The sequence below is a fragment of the Geotrypetes seraphini genome, chromosome 4 (genome assembly GCF_902459505.1).
Source record: "Geotrypetes seraphini chromosome 4, aGeoSer1.1, whole genome shotgun sequence".
Taxonomy (NCBI): domain Eukaryota; kingdom Metazoa; phylum Chordata; class Amphibia; order Gymnophiona; family Dermophiidae; genus Geotrypetes; species Geotrypetes seraphini.
In genome coordinates this window covers 154,752,570-154,775,146 of record NC_047087.1, presented here as the reverse complement: position 1 = coordinate 154,775,146, position 22,577 = coordinate 154,752,570, and the positions used below count along the sequence as shown (strand labels likewise).

The following is a 22,577-nucleotide window of genomic DNA, read 5'->3' as shown; positions in this document are numbered from 1 at the left end:
TTGCATTACAGTTAGTAAAGGGAATGGGATCTGGGGAAGAGCTTGGGTGGGCCTAGGGAGGTCTGGTTGGGGTACTCAGTTGATATTTGTTAGACTTAAGAGGTACTTAGCTTGAAGTAGTTGAGAAATACTGCTGTAGGCAATCAGCTGGCACCAGTGCCTCTCCTCTCCGGCCCTCTTCCCTGCTGGCATCCCCTACTGGCGTCTCAGGGCCCATCTGAAGGGCTTCTGCACATACGTGGATGTTGATGTGATGATGTCACGCATATGACTGATGTAATTACGGTGACGTCCGTGCACTTCTGGGTGCCTCAAGCCGTGGCCACTACTTCGGCTTGAGAAAGTTTGAGAGACACTGTTCTAGTGCAATAGGTCTGTCATTCTGGACGGACAGGTAATATCCCAGTGCCCGCAAGTCATATAGAAGGAATCCACTTCGGTTTTTGTCTTGAATCCCTCCTACTTCACCAGATGACTCTGCTGTTCGCTTCAGTTTTTTCCTTCTGCACATAAGCCAGAAGGAGTGTTTCTGATCGGCTCTGCTTATTTCTATTTTTGATGTTTGTTTGTTTCATGGTCTTTTTGCTTCATTTTGGTGCTAAGAGCTTCCCTAGTCGAGGATACAGCGCTGCCTGCATGGAGGAGAAGCAGACTGAGGTTTGCAGCTGACAAGCCGATCCCTTGTGGTACCTGTTGGCCAGCCTACAGAAGCCTTTTTGTAGCTTAGGACCAGTCCCCTTGTAGCATTGCTCACCTACTGAGTTGCGGGGGATTGAGTGCAGGCTTTTAGGCTCAGTGGGGTCTCATAGCTGCCAGCTCTGTTTCACCTCCTCAATTTTCACATCTGCGGGGTCTGGAGGCTCAGTCAGATACCAGTCAGATTGGCAGTCCAAAGATTCAGTGCTGGAAGGACATTCAGTTTTGAGGCAGCGATTTCTTCTCCCAGATACAACTACCGTATTTTTCACTCCATAAGATACACTTGACCATAAGACGCACCTACCTCTAGAGGAGGAAAAACCAAGAAAAAAAAATTCTGAACCAAATCATAATTCAATGCGATTTACAAATAATGATAAAATTGGGGTAAAAAAGAAAAACACATTAATCAAACCAGATGGTTAAAACAACTTTAGACCAACCAAACACATAAGGTAAAAAATAAAAAATAAAGGGTTAAATGCAATTTATAAACAAATAAAAAGTGTGAGGTGATGACACAATAGGAAAAGGATACATGCTCAATTTTCACCTATCAGCATTACTAGTAATAATAATAATAATAACTTAGTACTCTAACACACATCCTGAATATATAAAATTTGCATAACTCAGTTAAAAGCATCCTTAAATAGCCAGCTTTTCAGGAGACTTTTAAACTTACTAAGTAATTTTTCTTCCTTATATTGATTGGGAGCAAATTCCAGATTTGAAGGGCCGTGACGAAAAAGATCATGTCTCTCCTTGAATAAATGAGTCTCGGTGAAGGGACTGAGAGGAGAGATTTCTCTTCCAATCTTAAAGATTTTGTAGGAATATAAGGGATTAGAAGCCTTTCTAAAAATGCAGGAGCTTTATTCGTTAATATATTTTTTTTTAAACATATTTTTATTGAAAGTGAAAAAGGTCACAACCAGATACAATACAAAGTCTACATCAGAAATGTAAAACACAACAACATTAACACCCCCAACCGAACCCAGCCAGGGTCTCATACGGACAAGAGAGCAAAATGGAGCAAAGCTTGGTTGTGACCTTTTTCACTTTCAATAGAAATATGTGAAAAAAAAAAAGTAATGCTATTTTATATGTACCGTATTTTCACTCATATACCGCGCACCCATGTAAAACGCGCACATGGGTATAGCGCGCGGGAAACTGTAATTTATGTAAAGAAATTTTTATATACCGCGCACACCCGTATACTGCGCATGCCACCCTGACTCTCCCGTCGCCGCCCAACTCTCCTCTGGCTGCCCCGACTCTCCTTTCGCCCGCCCCCGACTCTCCTCTGGCCGCCCCAAGTCTCCTTTCCTCCTTGAAGTCCTGTCCCCCCTTGAAGTCCTTTCTCGGGCGGGACCGCCAGAAGAGGAAGCAGTGCAGATGCAGGGCTCAGAGAAGGGGCGGACCGCTGGCAGAGGAAGCAGCAGGACAACGGTAGGCAACTTCTCCATGATGGGGGGGGTGGGGAGGCTGTGGGGGTGCGAGCGGTCCTTCGGGGTGGGGGTGCGGATGCAAATGCGAGTGCGAGCGGTCCTTCGGGGTGGGGGTGCGAGCGGTCCTGCGGGGTGAATCGGACGTCGGGGGGGGGGGGAGAACTATGTAAAAAAAAATGTGTACAATGCGCTCACGCGTAGAATGCGCATGGTTATGCACGGTTTGTAAAATCGTGTATAACGCGCGTGTTATATGCGTGAAAATACGGTAATTCTATTATTTTATATGTAATTCACATGTAACCAATGCTTTTCCTTCAGAAGGGGAGTCATAGGATCAAATTTTTTTTCTTTTTAGTAATTATTTTTATTGCTGTGTTTTGTAGGATTTGTAATCTATGTATTTCTTTTAAGGTTATTCCCTTGTACAAAGCGTTGCAGTAGTCAATTTTTGATATGACTAACGAGTTTATTAAAATGTTCAGAGATGCTTCATCCAGAAATGCGGATAGTGATCTTATTAACCTTAACCTATAGAAACAATTCCAGACAAGTGAACTTATTTGATCATGATAATTCAATTTTTGGTCCAAAAAGACCCTGAGTATCTTTACCTTGGTGACTTCTTTAAGCGTACTTTTATTGATGTTTATGCTCGCTCCTAATTTCTGTCCCTCCCTACATGGGAATAGCATAACCTCTGTTTTAGATGTGTTAAGGGTCAAGTTGTTTGTCATGTAACCATTTTAATATTTTCGACAATTTTATATTAACTGCTGAAATTTCTTCGGCTGAGCTTGGATCCCAGGGATACAAAAGTTGGACATCATCAGCGTAGGCAAATGGTGTGAACCCAATTGATTGGCTAAGGGTTAACAGAGGAGCCAAAAATACATTGAACAATAAGGGAGATAAGATTGATCCTTGCGGGATCCTAAAACTAGTTGCAATTGTATTTGAGGATGAATTATTAAATGTCACTTTTGAAGATCGTTCTTAAAAATAGGACTGAAACCTTTGGAGAACATCAGTTATTCCCAATGATCCGAGTCTACTTAGAAGAAGATGGTGGTCTATAGTGTCGAAAGCTAGTGTCAAGGGATATAAGAAGAACCGATTGGTGATGATCCCAAAAATAGAGAACAGAGGATGTCAGGCCAATTAGAGAGTGTTCGGTCGAATGATGTTGTCGAAAGCCTGTTTGATGTTTTCTCAAAAAATTCTGACACCTGATTTAAAACTATTTTTTCCATCATTTTTGCTACAAAAGGTATTTTTGCAATTGGTCGGAAATTAGGGTCGTTCAAATTCCCTTTTGGATCTTTAGTTATTGGATGAATAGTTGAATGTTTCCTTTTTTGGGGAATAATCCCTTTCTCTAAGGAGGTAGACATTATTTTTTTTTAATGTATTTACTGAAAATATTAAAGAATTTTTTCAAAATATGTAGAAGAAGTGAATCTGCATCATTACCCTTCACATTCAATGAAAGGAATAGTCTGCAAATCAGAGAGTATAAGTGGTGCAAAATGAGAACATTTTGAAATCTGAGATAGAATAATCGGGCTCCGGTGTTAAAGTGTCTGAGAATTTTTTCCTGATCCCTTGGATTTTCTCTACAAAAGAGTTAACCAGATCTTGAGCAGTTAGAGCACTAATTACACCCTGTGCTGAATGGGGTTTAAATGTCATTAAAGATTTTAAAATAGAAAATACTGTCTTACAGTGCATTCCGCAAATCGATCAAAACCGCCCTATTCGCAAAATTCATTGAATAAATCTGTCCCCTCCCTTCACTAGGACTCCCCTCCCTGTAAACGCCTTTCTTCTTCTCTCAAGATGCTCCTCATATATTCAGTTATTCGCTACCCATAGAACTCCAATCCAAATGGAAATTCTAAAGATATACTCAGATACCCATGACCCATGGATCCCAATCTATATGTAACTTTCCCCTTCTACACGATCTACACGATTGCATCATATTGCATCACATTGCATCATATCATATTGAATTATTGTATGGTACTGTATTTAATCTCAGGTACTGTATTGTACTTAGACTTATGTATTATATAGTATTCAGACTTATTATATTGTACTGTATTTAAACTAGTAGTATTGTACGGTACTATATTGTATACAGACTCATTGTATTGTATTGTATGTTGACCTACTGTATTGTATTGAGTCCGCTTGTTATTCGCTGAATGCCTTCTTACATTGTAAACCGCCTAGAAGTCACCTGACTACGGCGGTATAGAAAAATAAAGTTATTATTATTATTATTATTATTATAGAAGAATTGTTTGCTGTTTGGATGCGAGAGGCTTAATATTTTTTCTTTGTCTCGTTTATTTTATTTTTGTAATATTGTGCTTGAGTTTGGTATCTTAAGCCAGCCCGCTCCCAGCCAGCTTGCCAGCCTGCCCTAAGCCAGTCAGCCCGCCAGCCGGCCGGCCGGCCAGCCAGCCAGCCCCAGGCCAGCCAGCCCCAAACCAGCTAGCTCACCCACCAGCCAGCCCCAAACCAGCCAGCCAGCCCCAGGCCAGCCAGCCCCAAGCCAGCCAGCCTGCCTCAAGCCAGCCAGCTAACCTCAGGCCAGCCAGCTAGCTCCAGGCCAGCCAGCCAGCACCAAGCCAGCCAGCCAGCAACCTCCTGTACCTTTTTTAATCCTGTCCACCCATCCTCTGCTTATGGGTCTGTCGGCTCCAGCCCACCTCCCTTGCTTGTGGACCCAGAAGCTCCAGCCGGCTTCCTTCCCTTCCTGTCGCGGCACCTACCTTGCAGACAGTGCTCGGGGGCTCCTACTTATTTCCTGGCCAGCGGTGTAAAGATCAGCGCGGATGTCAGGAGCAAGCTTTACGCTCTCTCGCTTGGCCCCATGCTGCTTTCCGAATGGCTGCCGAAAGTTCTTGCGAGTTCCACGAGAACCTACAGCAGCCATTCGGAAAGCAGTGCAGGGCTGAGCAGGAGAGCGTAAAGCTTGTTCCTGATGTCCTGCTGCTGATCTCTGCGCCGCAGGCCAGGAAATAAGATGAAGGATACACGCTGGACCACCAGGTTAAAAAGAGGGGACAACGACAAGGGGGGACAATGATGACAGACAGACGGGCGGGGTGGGTGTTTTTTAAAAAAGGTGATGCGGTGGCGGCAGCAGGTGGGTGGGTTTAAAAAAGTGATGCGGCGGGGTAACAAAATTTGTACCTTTGCTTCATAAGACGCACTGAGATTTCTACCCACTTTGGGGGTGGGAAAAAAGTGCATCTTATGGAGCAAAAAATATGGTACCTTTGGAGCTAAGGCAAACTGCAGCACATTACCAGCACAGGTCACAGTGAGTAAGGCTATGAGGAAAATAAGGGAGTTGGGGGTTCTGTAAATGTTAAATTTAAAGGATTCTGCCTGTTCCCTGATATTCCCCCAACTTTAAAATCCTAAAATTGCTGGGTTTAAAAAAAAAAAAAAAAATTTAGTTCAGCATTTTAGAGCCGTTTGTTGACACCAGAATGCTGCCACAGTGGCCATCTTGGATTTCTCGGGGGGTTTTTCCCCAAATTTCTCCAGACGCTCCAAATCATCTCATTTTGCCTCAAAACTGGCAGGAATTGAGTCCTCAGACTATTTTGACCCTAATTCATGCCAGATTTGTGCAGGATGGGTGCCTGAAGAGTGCTCTTGCACCACATGTCAAATAACACTTGAAGGGAGGGCAAGAGTGGTCGTCTTAGCCTCCCCTTTGCTGTATAGGGCCAAAGACCAGGCAAGAAGCCTGTTGGTTGGGGCTATATTCTTTTTAGAGCCCTGGAATAGTGGTTGTCCTAAATGCAGGAGCACGGAGCCCAAGAGACGTAAGCTGGAGTCCTCTACAGGAGACTCAGCACTGCCTATAACAGCATTTTCTCCAGAATTTGTTACTTTGATATAGAAAGCTTTTCAGGACAGCTGAACTTTCAAAGGGAAATGTGACAGCGCTTCTGAAGGTGCACGAGGGGGAAAAGGGCTCCCAGGGTGTGACTGCCTCTCTGGCTTCAGCAGGCCAGGATCTAGGAGACCTTTTTCAGGAAGATTCAGAGAATGAAGGGTCTCTTACTGTGCTCTTACTGTCTCAGGGCACACCCTCACTGTCAAGAGATGCTGGGTCACAGACCAGTGCATGTACCTTAGACTTCCTGGTGGCTCTCAATCAAGTGGATGATCCCATGGTCCTCCATTTGTCCAAACCCTCAACTTTGTTGGATCTTATTTCACTGCTTTTGCATACGCTGATGATATACAGATTATTCACCCTATCGATCCTACCACCACCAAGGACATCAACACCATAAACTCAAAATTAGATAGTATCAGACATTGGCTAAGCGAAAAAATGCTCTCTCTCAGTATTTCTAAAACAAACTATCTTCTCTTTCCATGGAAAGATAATATTCAACTTGTATCTCCTTTATCCATCGAAAGCACTCCAATCAAATCAGTGAATTCAGTCAAAATCTTGGATGTAAATTAACTTATCGTCCTCAAATCGGTGCAGTAGTTAAAAATTGCTTCTATAAACTTAGAATGATTAGATCTTTAGCTAGCATCCTGGATCCTCAATCTCTAAACATATTGATTCACTCTCTCATCATATCTAAAATTGACTACTGCAACTCGTTATACAAAGGTATATGTCAGAAAGATAGTAGATGCCTTCAATTAATTGCTTCCAATACCTCACAGAATAATTTATAAAATCACTGTCCTAATATTCAAAACCCAAAAAACCAAGGAACCTGCCTTTATCCCAGGACAAGCAGGCAGGTATTCTCACTAATGGGTGACGTGATCCAACGGAGCCCTGATGCGGACGCTTCACAAGCAGTCTTGCTTGAAGAAAACTCGAAGTTTCGAGTCGCTTGCACCGCGCATGCGCAAGTGCCTTCTCGCTCGATGCACCGGGCGTGTCTCCTCAGTTCTTACTTTTCCGCAGAGCCGTCTTCAACTCTGCGCGGTTTCTTCACTTGTGCCTTCTAAATCCGCGGTTTTGGTTTTATTTGATCTTAATCACTGATTTTCGTTGTGTTTTATTGTTTAAAAAAAAAAAAATTTCTTTGTTCCGTTCGACCGGGCAGGCCACATGGCCGCAGCCCCGCGGCTTCGATCTTGCGGTGGAGCTTTTTCAGCCTATGTCCCGGCCTATCACCGGTTTTAAAAAGTGTAACAAGTGCCAGCGCGCGATTTCGCTAACAGGGATTGAGGGGTACAAATATGCAATACGGAATGCTTTAGAGTAATAGATGACTTACAGGTCATTTGACCTGGGGGGCCGCCGCGGGAGCGGACTGCTGGGCATGATGGACCTGTGGTCTGACTCAGTAGAGGCGATGCTTATGTTCTTATGACCCTCATCGATGCTGTGTTCGGTGTGTCGGGCCTGAACATCTTCCGAAATCATGCCGGCCTTGCTCCACACTCACCGCACGTGCTTTCAAGTGCCGTTGCGTCCTGTGGGAATCGCTGTTCATGGAGTCCTCGACGGAGCCGTCGAACACGAAGGGACCTTTGCCTTCGACATCATCCGCAACTCCACAGCCTACCACCTCTGCGGCGCCGAGTCTCACCAAGCCCGCCTCGTTTGTCCCGGCTCAGACTCCGGCGCCTGCTGCGATGCCTTCCTCAACCTCCTCAGGTCAGGTAGCCCAGCAGCCCATTCCCCCAGTAGTGTTAAAAGTGCCCAAGGCTTCGAAGTCCAAGCACTCACACACTGCTCCGAGGGAGCGCAAGGCCCGCGCAGGTGGTCCCATTTCAGATGCGGATCCATCCTTGCCGGCCTCGTTCCAGACCATGCTACAGAAGCAATTCATCGAGCTCTTTACCACGATCGGGCCTCAACTTCTTTCCCAAATCCAGCCTGGGCACGTGGAGGCCTCCCGCGAGGTCGAGCCCCCTCCAGTGCCTCAGCGGGGAACACACTCTCAACATGGAGCAGAGTCTCTGCGAGTGTCTAGTCTGGCAACAATGCATGCATCGCAAGGAGCAGAGTCTTTGCCCATGCCTCCACTGGAGCCGATGCACTCGATGCAAGGAGCAGAGTCTTTGCGAGTGCCCCCGTTGGAGCCGATTCACTCGATGCAAGGAGCAGAGTCTTTGCGAGTGCCTCCGTTGGAGCCGATTCACTTGATGCAAGGAGCAGAGTCTTTGCGAGTGCCTCCATTGGAACCGATCACCCTGATGGGTTTCGAGCCTTTACGGCAACCGCCCCTGCTTCAATCCACCGCTTCCAGCCCCATCCACTACCTGGGGGCCTCAGCGAAGACTTACTCGCCTCACCCATCAAGGCCGACCTCGCGGCACAGCCCGCATCGCTCCTCGAGGCACTCGTCCAGGCAGGCCTCGCCTCATCGGAAACAAGCATACCTGGAGTATTCGCCACCGACTACTACTCCACTGATGCCAGAGCTCGAGGACACAATGGGATCTCTCTCACCATCTCGATCCCTGTCCTCATTGGATCCAGAGGCATCAACCTCATCGAGCCCGTCTCGAGGCCCTGCAACAGCCGACCAACTGTCCTCCTCGTTCCTTTGACAGATGGCTGAGGACATGGACATCCCCCTGGATACGGGGTCCAAATTCTCGAAAGAATACCTGGAGACTATGTGCCTCCCTCAACCACCAGCGGAGTCCCTAAAGCTTCCCTTACACAAGCTACTGGACCAGACCTTTGCACGGTGCCTTGAGACACCTTATTCGATCCCTGCAGTGCCGGGTAAGTTGGACACCAGATACCACACTGTTCATCGCAAGGAGTTCGACGGCTCTCAGCTCTCCCACCAATCCCTGCTAGTGGAGTTCTCACTGAAGCGGTCCCACCCCTCCCAGGTCTACGCCTCCGTTCCACCTGGTAGAGAGGGAAAGACCATGGACCGGTTCGGCAAGAGAGTTTACCAGAACTCCATGATGGCCTCGAGAGTCCTGAATTACAACTTCCACTTCACAACATATTTGGAGTTCCTTCTATCCGTACTCCAGAAATTCATGCCCTACGTGAATACTGGGGCACAATTCGAGTACCAGGAGGCGCTGGCTTCGTTATCCCAGCTCCGGGTGCAGCTTATGCAGTCCTCCTACGATGCCTTTGAGCTCGTGGCTCGGGCCGCAGCATGCTCGGTGGCTATGTGCCGGTTGGCGTGGCTGAGGACAATCGACATGGACCCCAACTTCCAGGACAGGCTTGCCAATGTTCCATGCGCTGGCACTGACCTCTTTGATGAGTCCATCGAGGCTGTAACCAAGAAGCTTTCGGACCACGAGAAGTCATTCCAGTCCATCCTGCGTCCGAAGCCCAGGCCTGCTCCTTCTCGTCAATCACGCCCACTGCTGATCTACCAGCGATGTTACCCTCCGAAACAGGCTCCCCCCATCCGGTAGCCTGTGAAGAGGCAGCACCCGCAGAAGCATCAGCAAAAGCCTCAACCATCTGCTGTTCCTAAAGCTCCTCAGCCCTTTTGACTGTCTCAAAGAGAGCATAACCTCGGTCGTTCTACCTTCTTCAGCAACTCCACCTATCAGAGGTCGCACCCACCATTTTTTCCATCGATGGACGACTATCACCACCGACCTCTGGGTCCTCTCCATCGTCAAGGAGGGATACTCCCTTCAATTCCACCAGGTCCCTCCGGAACATCCTCCAAGAGAGTATCCTTCCAACTTGACGCAGACCACCCTCCTTCTTCAGGAAGCCCAGGCCTTGCTGCAGCTCGGGGCGGTCAAACCGGTCCCTCGGGACCAACAGAACAAGGGGTTTTATTCCCGGTACTTCCTTGTGCCGAAGAAGACGGGCGATCTGCTACCCATTTTGGACCTCAGGGTGCTCAACAAGTTTCTGGTCAAGGAAAATTTTCGCATGTTGACCTTGGCATCCCTGTATCCCCTCATCGAACAGAACGACTGGTTATGCTCTCTGGATCTGAAGGAGGCCTACACTCACATCCCCATTCATCCGGCCTCACGCCAATTCCTCAGATTCCGGATGGGACATCTTCATCTTCAATACCGAGTGCTTCCCTTGGCCTGGCCTCATCCCCCAGAGTCTTCACCAAGTGCCTGGTAGTGGTAGCTGCAGCACTCAGGAACCACGGCCTCCAGGTGTTCCCTTACCTGGACGACTGGCTCATCAAGGATTCCACATCTCAGGGAGTCGCCCTCGCGACCCAGAAGACAATTTGTTTTTTTGCAACATCTGGGATTCGAGATAAACTTCCCAAAATCCCACTTACAGCCCTCCCAGTCTCTCCCCTTCATCAGGGCGATCCTGGATACTACCCAACTCCGAGCGTTCGTTCCTCCCTCCCTCACGCATGGAGGCTCTTCTTCACCTCTGCCATTCAGTGTCCTCTCGCCCTTCCATCTCGGCGAGACAGATGATGGTCCTGCTAGGCCACATGGCCTCTTCAGTGCATGTGACTCTGTTTGCCAGACTTCACCTCAGGACGTCTCAGTGGTCCCAGATGTCCGACCCTCTGACTCAACACATCCAGGTCACTCCTGCTCTGCAACAGTCTCTTCGCTGGTTGATGCTATCCTCCAATCTCTCCAGAGGCTTGTTGTTCCAAACCCCCCACCATCAGAAAGTCCTCACGACCGACTTGTCGACTTATGCTTGGGGGGCTCATCTGGATGGCCTCTGCACCCAGGGTCATTGGACCAGCACGGACCGCCAGTGCCACATCAATCTCCTAGAACTCAGAGTGATCTTCAACGCTCTCCAGACCTTTCAACATCTTCTTTGCGACCAGGTTGTCCTCATTCGCACAGACAACCAGGTTGCCATGTACTATGTGAACAAGCAGGGAGGCAAGGGATCGGCCTCCCTCTGCCAGGAAGCTCTGAAAGTGTGGGATTGGGCGACTCGCAACAACACCTTTCTCAGAGCAGTCTACATTCAGGGGGCGGACAATGCCTTTTCAGACAGCTTGAGCCGTCTTCTACAACCTCACAAGTGGACCCTCAACTCCACGCCTCTTCATCACATCTTCTCCCTGTGGGGAACGCCTCAGATAGACCTCTTTGCAGCCCCCCACAACTTCAAACTGCCTCACTTCTCCACTCCCCTCAGCGCCTCGAGGCAGATGCATTCCTCCTGGACTGGACGAATCGCTTTCTATATGCATTTCCTCCATTTCCTCTCATTCAAAAGACTCTGGTCAAGCTGAAGTCAAACCATGCCACCATGATCCTGATTGCTCCACGGTGGCCCAGACAACCTTGGTACTCCCTTCTATTTCAACTCAGCAGCAGGGAGCCATATCCTCTACCAGTTTTTCCATCTCTGCTTACACAGCATCAGGAATCTCTACTTCACCCCAACCTGCAGTCCCTACACCTGACAGCTTGGTTCCTCTCAACATAACCCCTCTACAGTTCTCCCAAACTGTGAGGGATGTCTTGGAAGCTTCAAGGAAACCTGCTACCAGACAATGCTACCACCAAAAATGGACTAGATTCTCTGTTTGGTGTGTTTCTCAGCATCAGGAGCCTCAACACTCCTCCTTGCCTTCAGTTTTGGACTACCTTTTGCACCTGTCTCAGTCTGGCCTCAAGTCTTCCTCCATACGAGTCCACCTCAGTGCAATCGCTGCTTTCCATCAGCCTCTTCAAGGGAAACCTCTGTCTGCTCATCCTGTGGTTTCCAGATTCATGAAAGGACTTTTCCTTGTCAATCCTCCCCTCAAACCGCCTCCAGTGGTTTGGGACCTCAATGTTGTCCTTTCACAGCTTATGAAACCTCCATTTGAACCTCTTCACAAGGCTAATCTGAAGTACCTCACTTGGAAAGTGGTGTTTCTCACTGGCCTCACTTCTGCTCGACGAGTCAGCTCCAAGCCTTGGTGGCGGACCCACCTTTTACAGTCTTCCATCATGACAAGGTGGTTCTCTGCACCCATCCGAAATTTCTCCCGAAAGTTGTCTCGGAATTTCATCTTAACCAATCCATCGTTCTGCCAGTGTTCTTTCTGAAGCCACACTCTCACCCTGGAGAATCTGCTCTTCATACTCTGGACTATAAGCGTGCTTTGGCTTTCTACCTAGAACGCACCAAGCCTCACAGAACTGCTCCCCAACTTTTCATCTCCTTTGATCCGAATAAGTTGGGACGCCCCGTTTCCAAGCGCACCATCTCCAACTGGATGGCGGCTTGCGTCTCATTCTGCTATGCCCAGGCTGTATTGCCCCTTGACAAAAAATCACAGCCCATAAGGTCAGAGCTATGGCAGCTTCTGTAGCTTTCCTCAGATCGACACCGATTGAGGAGATTTGTAAAGCTGCCACTTGGTCCTCGGTTCATACCTTCACTTTTCACTATTGCCTGGATATTTTCTCCAGATGGGATGGACAGTTTGGCCAAACAATATTGCAAAATTTATTCTCCTAAGTTGCCAACTCTCCCACCATCCCACTATGGTTAGCTTGGAGGTAACCCATTAGTGAGAATACCTGCCTGCTTGTCCTGGGATAAAGCAATGTAACTTACCGTAACAGTTGTTATCCAGGGACAGCAGGCAGCTATTCTCACGTCCCACCCTCCTCCCCTGGGTTGGCTTCTCTGCTAGCTATCTGAACTGAGGAGACACGCCCAGTGCATCGGGCGAGAAGGCACTCGCGCATGCGCGGTGCGGGCGACTCGAAACTTCGAGTTTTCTTCAAGCAAGATTGCTTGTGAAGCGTCCGCATCGGAGCTCCGTTGGATCACGTCACTCATTAGTGAGAATAGCTGCCTGCTGTCCCTGGATAACAACTGTTACGGTAAGTAACATTGCTTTATCGATAAACTTCTCATTCCATTCGATCCTCCTAGAACCCTAAGATCCACCACCCAACATCTATTCCACGTGCCCTCATTAAAGATGATTAGCAGTTGTCGGGCTACTATTTTCTCAATTATGGCTCCCATGATCTGGAATTCACTGCCAACTAATATTAGGGCAGAGCAAAATCTGGACAAATTCAAAGGAGGATTAAAATGCTTTCATTTTCTCCATCATTGTCTGTTTTCCTTTTAATTATTGTAGTTTCCCTACTTACCTCTTGTTTAATTGTACATCAATATTATGTTATGTTTAAATTAGTCTTTTGATTGTGCTCCCTCTTTTATTATTATAAAACACTTAGAATTCATGATAGGCATTTAATCAAATTTTAATAAAACTTGGAAACTTGGATTCGCTTTGAGAGTTAAATTTGGAATCCCATCAGGTCCCCTTGGCTCCCTCCTCTATTATGAATGGAGTGAGGGCCCAGTCTTCTACATTTCCCTGGCATCTTGATGCTCCTGAAGGATCCCTTAAAGTAGCCAGGACTATGACTTGGCTGTATCTGATGGCACAAAAGTGTCATCAGCTGTTTGCTCTACCCAAGGTGGATTCCTTGATAGCGCATATTACCAAATACATGTGTACAAGGATATGCAGAATTGCAGAGTTGATGTAATTCTCAAAAGACAGTTCAAGGCTTTGTCCTTAGGAATCAATGTGGCCACAGTAGCTTCCTTTATGACCTGGGCCTGTCATACCAGGTTGCAGAGTCTTGAGCTGGTGAGCAATGAGCCTTTACCCCAGCAGAGTGGATTATGTGGCAGATACCAGTTCTCATCCTGCTTTAACCTCCTAAAAGTCACAATGACGCCAGGTCCAGAGTGGTTCCATTCAAGATAAGGGGGCAGCTCTCAGACTACATGCAGCCTGGGCACAGATATTATTGGACTGTTGGGAACTGGAAATCATTCAGAGTAGATACAAGCTCGAATTTGCCCAGCCCTTAACAGACTGGTTTGTGGACTTCCCAGCAGGGCAACCAGAAAAGACAGGTAGGGTGGAGGCTGCCAGATATTCAAGCAATAGAGCCTGTAAAGCCCGAAGATTCGGGCTTGGTCACATACTCCTTATACTTCATCGTGGTGAGTCCCTGGACATCGTCTACCTGGATTTCAGCAAAGCATTTGATAGCGTGCCACATCGCAGGTTGCTGAGCAAGATGAGTTCTTTAGGTTTGGGTGACACATTAACCAAATGGGTTGGGAACTGGCTTGGAGGTAGGCTTCAGAGGGTGGTGGTGAATGGCACCCCCTCCGAAATGTCGGAGGTGATAAGTGGAGTGCCATAAGGCTCCGTCCTGGGCCCAATCTTGTTCAACATCTATATAAGAGACTTGACAGAAGGGCTCCGAGGTAGAATAACATTATTCGCCGATGATGCCAAACTGAGCAATGTAGTGAGCAAAAGCACAACAGACAAAAAAGCAATGGCAGACGATATGGTGCATGACTTACTGCTGCTGGAGCACTAGTCTAGTTCCTGGCAACTCAGTTTCAATGCCAAAAAATGCAAAGTCATGCACCTGGGAAGCCAAAATCCATGCAAGATTTACACCCTAAATGGCGAGATCCTGACAAGAACTGAAGCAGAAAGAGACTTAGGGGTGATTGTCAGGGAAGACATGAAGTCTGCAAACCAAGTGGAGCAAGCTTCATCTAAATCAAGGCAAATCATAGGTTGCATACGCAGGAGCTTCGTCAGCCGTAAACCTGAAGTCATTATGCCACTGTATAGATCCATGGTGAGACCGCACCTGGAGTACTGTGTGCAATTCTGAAGGCCACATTACCACAAGGATGTGCTGAGACTGGAATCGTTCCAGAGAATGGCCACCAGGATGGTCTCGGGACTCAAGGAGCTCCCGAACGAGGAGCGGTTAGGGAAATTGCAACTCTACTCACTCGAGGAACGTCGAGATAGGGGAGATATGATCGAGACATTCAAGTATCTCACGGGCCGCATCGAGGTGGAAGAAGACATCTTCTTCAAGGGTCCCGCGGCAACAAGGGGGCATTCGTGGAAAATCAGGGGCGGGAAACTGCACAGTGACACTAGGAAGTTCTTCTTCACTGAAAGGGTGGTTGATCGCTGGAATAGTCTTCCACTTCAGGTTATTGAGGCCAGCAGTGTGTCAGATTTTAAGGCCAGATGGGATAGACATGTGGGATCTATCCGCAAAGATAGATAGGGAGGGTCACTGGAATGGGCAGACTTGATGGGCCGTGTCCCTTATCTGCCGTCTATTTCTATGTTTCTAAAGGCTCAAACGATTGGAGACCCGTTCTGGATCTTACATCAATGCAGTGCTCAAAGTTCCACGCTTTCACATGGAGACAGTTTGATCTGTCATAGAAGTGGTTGTGTCAGGGGAGTTCCTAGCCTCTCTGGATCTGACATTGGATTTGCATATTTCTATATTTCTGGACCACAGAAAGTTCCTAATGTTTTATGATCTGGAAAACCATTACCAGTTCTTGGCCCTCCCCTTTGGGCTAGCGACAGCGCCTCACATGTTCACCAAGGTGATGGTGGTGGTAGCTGCCCACCTCCACAGGATGGGCTTACAGGTTCATCCATACCTGGTGTGACAATCCTGCATTCCCGAGGCTTGTCACAGAGGGATATGGAAGAATTTACAAACCCCGGTGCAGAAGGGCTGTGTCTGACCCAGCGGAGGCATTGCTTATGTTTTTATGAGAGAGAGAGAGAGACACTCACAGGAGGATTGGAGATGGTAGGAAGCAGGCGAATCCTGATGCTGGAGACCAGATTGTTGAGGTAGCAGTGAGTACAGCTGCAACACAGGAGGCTGGAGGGGAAAGAAAGCACAGTTGTGAGGGATAGGAAGCACCAGTCTGGGACCGGGATAGAGAAAGAGAGACAGAGAGAGAGACACTCACAGGAGGATTGGAGATCCAAAGAGAGGGTAGGAAGCAGGCGAGTCCTGATGCTGGAGACCAGATTGTTAAGGTAGCAGTGAGTGCAGCTGCAACACAGGAGGCTGGAGGGGAAAGAAAGCACAGTTGTGAGGGATAGGAAGCACTAGTCTGGGACCGGGAGAGAGAGAGAGAGACAAACACAGGAGGATTGGAGATCCGATGAGACGGTAGGAAGCAGGCGAGTCCTGATGCTGGAAACTTGATGGCTTTATGTGAGAAAGGGTGGGGAATGGATGTGGAGGGGGAAGGAAGGAGGGGTGGGACTTGTTTTTTAAAATTTTTTTGTTTTTTTCCAGGAGGGGTATGGGCAGGAGGGGGAGTGTGGAGGGGCAAGGAAGGAGGGGTGGGTAGGGAAGAGGGTGCAGCTCCCTCAGTAACAGCGGGTGACATTCACGGGGTGGGAGGGGCACAACCAAGTTTGTCCATGATGTTCTGTAGTGCCCCTGTGATGTTCTGGACTGCTCGGACTGCATCCTGAGAGAGGTCCTGAATGGTTCCCACACCCGCATTTAGGGATGTCCTCCGCTGTTACTGAATTGGGTGGAGGATCTGTTTGTGGCAGTGTGAGCCACAATAGTGGTTGGTGCAACAGGGGTGGTTGTTGGTGAGGGGTTGGTCCTAAAATCCCGGGTGGAGCGGTGGATGGGGGTAGAAAAGGTGGGACACCGGGTGGGGCTTTGAATGGGGTGAGGGGTTGAAACAGGATAGCATGCGAGAGGAGGGGGATGCCAATATATCTGCAATTGGAAATTGCAATATATAAGAAGTTGGAAATTGAAAAGACAATTTACATAGTCAAAATATCGGAACACTTACCACTCTCCACAGAGAGCTCATTGAACTGTTCGAGAATGGGGGATGAGGGAGGGCAGCTGGAGGGATGTGGGAGGGCTGAGGGAGTACTGAGGGTGGAAGGACGATTGTGGGGGAAAATTCAAATGGTGAAACGGGGGTAGGGTGTGGGAAGGAGGGCGAACTGGGCATTGTGAATTGAAGGGGCAGGGCTGGGTTTAGGGCATTTTCTTAGGGGTTTCTTGGATGAGGGTGGTCGAGGGCATCGGTGGGGGGAAGTGGGACGGGACGGGACTGGGCGGAGGTGGAAAGGGGTTGGGAAGTGGGGCATCTGCGGGGGATAGGGGCAGCGGCAGCATCTTCTTCCTCCTCTTCACTGTCATCTGAATAAATAAATGCATGTAGTGTCAGAAGTATATGTATGGAATGAAGAACTGTTAATGCTTAAAAAAAATTATTAGTCCAAAGAGATATTATGACTGCACACCTTACACCTCACCTTTAGGTTACTGTAACATACCTGGAGTATTATCCAAATTCTGGCACACTGAACGAACCCATGTAGGATGGTGGAGCCTGAGTTCTCGCACTTTTTTTTTTCAAATCCTCCACCTATTATATAATGGACAGAAATGAGTGAGGCATTATATGTTTTGGATATGTTGAACATTATATTAAAGCAAGGGTAGGCAACTCCAATCCTTGAGAGCCGTATTCCAGTCGGGTTTTCAGGATTTCCTCAATGAATATGCATTGAAAGCAGCGCATGCAAATCGATCTCATGCATATTCATTGGGGAAATCCTGTAAACCCGACTGGAATACGGCTCTCAAAGACCGGAGTTGCCTACCCCTGTATTTAACTCAAAGAAGTAAAACATGGAGGGACATAATTATGAACTGCACAATTTTCCAGCGGGTGGATGAAGATGCAGTGCATGATTTCAATATGAACCGGACTGGAGTTACCTACCCCTGTATTTAACTCAAAGAACTAAAACATGGAGGGACACAATTATGAACTGCACAATTTTCCAGCGGGTGGATGAAGATGCTGTGCGCGATTTCAATATGAACCGGACCGGAGTTGCCTACCCCTGTATTTAACTCAAAGAAGTAAAACATGGAGGGACACAATTATAAACTGTGCAATTTTCTAGCGGGTGGATGAAGATGCAGTGCGCAATTTCATGGACTGCGGATGAAATATGCATACATATTATTGGCTTCCACGCAACAAACATGCAGATTATAAATATATATAAACCGCGCATGTATTTAATAGGTACTTACTGAGCGCGGTGTCAAGGCACTGGCATTGAACAAGCACTGGAGTTTCCTCTATGTGCTGTCCATTTGTATGATGTTTTTCCTTTTCCCCTTAATGGGGAACAGTATTTTTGCATTAAGAGAGAAGTACTCGGTCAGACGTAGTACTTCTCTCTCTGAGAAGTTGGGCTTTCGCTCACGAACTGCTTCATCGGAAGCCATCTTCTCAGTGCATCTATGATGTTTTTGCAAAGCTTATATACCACTCCCAGGACTGATTGAGAGTGAATATCGTGAGATTTCCCCTTCCTGAGCTGTTATTGGTTATCTAAAACATAAGAATTGCCGCTGCTGGGTCAGACCAGTGGTCCATCATGCCCAGCAGTCCGCTCACGCGGCTGCCCTCTGGTCAAAGACCAGCACCCTAACCGAGACTAGCCCTAACAGCGCACGTTCTTGTTCAGCAGGAACTTGTCTAACGTTATCTTGAATCCCTGGAGGGTAAACTCTTGTACAAACAAATGGGGGGCAACTTTAAATGTCCCATCCATGAACCAATGGCCATGTTGCTCCAACACCTCAAGATTTGCTTGGGTTGTGAAAATGAAAATGCGTCTTTCATCATTTTCACCAGAATCCTACAATACTAATTGTTCACCGCGTGTGGTTCTTTGCAGCTGCTTAGGAACTTGGATCTCTCTTATTGACCTGGGATTACCCATTGCTAGATGCCCTGCTTTTCTCTTTTGATTGATTGTTCTCTGCATGGATGAGTATGCAGGCAATAATGTAGCTGCTTCTAACGTTGAACCCGCTGTTGTCCCCAGAATGATCTGTCGGGGCTTTTCAACTGTGGTCACAGCTTTTTCACGTATGTCTTCCATCATTCAGCAGCTATTTTTGCGTTGTTGGGTGCATGCACATGCGCCGTTATCTCAACAGAAGATCCATCGACATGCCTTTTTCTTCTGCCTACACAGTCACGTGGAACCGTCTGCCATAACTCGGTTACGACGATAACGATGTCCTTCATGAACCCAGTGCTCTTTCCCACGCTGTGAAGTTATGGCAGTTCACTCAGAATGAACAACCCCTGAAACCATACAATCCTATATAATAAAACCCTAAGCGCACATGCGCAGTTAGGGTTTTGTGTTCCCTGCCACCGTGGTGTGTGATCCGTGGCCGTGTTCCAACCCGGTGGCAGGGAACATTCTGGCCACTCCCCTCCTCCCGCCCTCACTCACCATGGAAGCCAGGCAAGCTCTCTCCCTGCCCGCGTCCTCAGCAGGGAACACACCTCCTGCCCTCAGTCGCCGCTGCTGCTGCCGCCGATGCTGATCCTCCTCTAAAGAGCAGCCTGCGATGGTGGCCGGCTTTAGCGAATCTCGCAGGCTGCTCTCCAACCTCGGTAGCATGTTCCCTCTGACGCACGGGATCGCGTCAGAGGGAACGTGCTACCGAGTTGGAGAGCGGCCTGTGAGGTTCGCTAAAGCCGGCCACCACGATCGCAGGCTGCTTTGAAGAGGAGCAGGCCAGAAGACGCCGGGATGGAGGGAAGGTAAGTGGATCAATACCGGGGGCCAGGGGGAGAGGGAAAGGGAAAGGGGGCTGCTTTGGGGGTAGGGGTGTGCTGGAGGGGAGACAGAAGGGGCCATGGAGAGATAGGGAGAGGGAAAGGGGGCTGCTTTGGGGGGAGGAGTACTGGGGACAGACAGCTTTTCTCTGGGGGGAAGACAGAAGAGGGCCATGGAGAGACGGAGAGGGAAAGGGGCTGCTTTGGGGGGAAGGGTGTGCTTGGGGCAAACAGCTTTGCTCTGGGGGAAAGACAGAAGGGGCCATTGAGAGATAGGGAGAGGGAAAGGGGGCTGCTTTGGGGGGGAGATGTGCTGGGGACAGACAGCTTTGCTCTGGGGGGGAAGACAGAAGAGGGCCATGGAGAGACAGTTAGGGAGAGGGAAAGGGGGCTGCTTTGGGGGGGGAAGTGTGTGCTGGGGGCAGACAGCTTTGCTCGGGGAGGGGAGGGGGAAAGACAGAAGGACACAGACAGCGGCCAAGGAGAGAGAGATAAAGAAACACAGACAGACAGACATTTATTCTAGCACCTGTTAATGTAACGGGCTTAAAGACTAGTTTATAATATTATCCTATTTTGACTTACAATTGAGAACCTGTCTCCATCAAAAACACTTTGCCATCCTTGTCCAAACCACCATCCTTTCCAGACTGGACTATTGCAACTCTGTCTACCTAAGCCTAACAAAGAAAAACCTTCAAAGACTCCAGCGGATTCAAAATGCTGCTGCTAAGCTTATCTTGGCAAAAAGCAAATTCGACCACGTCTCACCACTTTTGTCCAAGCTCCACTGGTTCCCGATAATCTCCAGAGTCCACTTCAAATGTGCCTGCCTTACTTTCAAGATCCTACACGGCATTCTCCCCCCTTTTATTCCTCTTTCTTGGAATTCCTCTAACCCCAATTCCACCAGATCTACCCAAAAACTGAAACTTTCCTTTCCCTCTCGAAAAGGCGTTTCCCTTGTAGGAAAACTAGGTTCCTCCCTCCCTTTCAGAATCACTGAGCTCTGGAACAATCTTACCTCCCCTCTTAGGAATCTGAGCTCCCTCCAAATCTTCCGTAAACATCTGAAAACCTGGTTATTTTCAAAAATGTAACTCTTCCTCTCTCTGGTTACTCTGTCCTAAATTTTCTCTTCATTTTGTCTTTTCCTTTCACTGGAATTCCTTTCTACCCTAACCCTTGTTAACCGTGTCGAGCTTTGCAAATGTAGAGATGATGCGGTATACAAACCCAAGGTTTAGTTTAGTTTAGATATACAATTCTCTATAACAGTACACTACTCAAAAGAACATCATACCTGTAAGACGAAGTATATCAATGAAACCCTCAGGACTGGTACTTGACCTTTCACCCTGAACCAGTACCTGCAAGAGTTATAACATGCATATGAACTTCATGTTAGCCCCCCCCCCCCCCACCTCCAGCACACAAAAAATCTGGAAGGGTAAAATAGGTGAGGTTAGGCCATAGATATGTAGAGTTCAGCGCTATAGCACAAGACATTATACCTGCAAGGGTGCAATCCCTGGAAGGAAAACACTGAAAATGTCTATCGTCTTTTGCTTGTAGTCTGCTTCAATAGTAGATTATATGAAGTTATTACATACTTACCTTGAATATACCTCCAAGATTGAACTGCTTCACAACACTCGGGTTTCAGCATATCCCTATCCCTCAGCACATCCCTGCAAGACTAGAATTTATAAAGTTAGCACATAGATATGATAAACAGGATCCAATATGTCTGTACTTACCTTTCAAATCATACCTCCAATAGTAGAATTATGGCTTTGACAACCATCATGGATTAAAAACGTCACTATACCTAAGCACAGACGGAAGGAAGGGAGGTAGGCCCAAAAAGGGACCCACTACAATGGTAGACAATCACCCTCCTACAACTACACACCCAAGCCAAGAAGTTTAAATCAATAAGCCCCATCGTCAGCATAATGATCCTATCCTACTGTTCTGATTTAGCAAAATGAAGGATATTATGATATGAAATGAAGCTATTCATATACCTGTAAATGTGAATATCCTCTTATGAATGATACCTGCAACAGACTATGGTACCTATTTGTCTTTAAGGAATACTGATATGAAATGCCTTTATAAAACTATAAACCATAAGCATACTCAAAAATATTCAGATACTAGTCTTGCTGGCATAAGAGTTTTTACCTCATGCAAAAATGTTTCTTTACATCTTTATTACTTTTCAATTCTATAACTGCATTAAATTATACATACAATTAATATCTCAGACATCACAATCAATGAAAGAATGTTATCCCCCTCTCCCTCCCACCCAAATTTGAGAACAAGCACAAAGAGCATTAAATGATCCATAATATTAATATAATAAAACACCCTTCTCGCGCTTTTATTATGCGGGTGCAAAAATGACCAAACTTTGATCCGCGCATGTGCTCAGAGTTTTATTATTATACTCACTGTTATCTTGCGATTGTATAGTACGCATCATATATAGCTTTCAAAAGTAATGAAATGAAAATATGCCGTCCGTGTGCGCTTGTCTGCGTGCTTTTGTCTATGAACCATGAACTGAAAATATAAACATACCTGCAAATGAAGAAATTTGGAAGTAATGTTCTCACAAAAGGTGAGTAAAATCCGCACAAGACAAATATCTGTTATAGAGCAAAGTCTAGCAAAACCAGACCTTTACCTATAACGGACACAGTCAGGCTGCGAAAGGAAGGTGGGCTGTTCTGAGCACATATATAAAGAGGAAACGTAACCATAGCAACGAAAATGCATTCACGTGACTTATAGTGAAAGCACAAAGAGGCAAGGGAACCATACTGATAACGTGGTGAACATGCGCGTGCCCTCCGCCATGTGCCATTTTGAGGTGCGCCGAGTTGTCCCTGCGCTGAATTGTCTTGCGCGCTGTTATCCTTGCGCTGAATTGTAATGCGCGCTGTTATCCTTGCACTGAATTGTCTTGCACTCACTTGTCT

At 47.3% G+C, this 22,577-nt stretch overlaps 1 protein-coding gene and 1 long non-coding RNA gene across 7 annotated transcripts in view; one reads left to right on the top strand and one right to left on the bottom strand.

The window, feature by feature from the left end:
* HSDL1 (hydroxysteroid dehydrogenase like 1) overlaps nucleotides 1–22,577 on the top strand; it is a 393,114-nt gene that overhangs the window by 56,672 nt on the left and 313,865 nt on the right. The window lies entirely within an intron of this gene.
* On the bottom strand, nucleotides 154–17,425 carry LOC117359100. Its single transcript, XR_004539154.1, has 4 exons — nucleotides 17,261–17,425; nucleotides 15,910–16,010; nucleotides 15,728–15,818; nucleotides 154–1,005 (listed from the first exon to the last, which is right to left on the bottom strand). It is a non-coding gene; the product is annotated as an uncharacterized LOC117359100 (long non-coding RNA).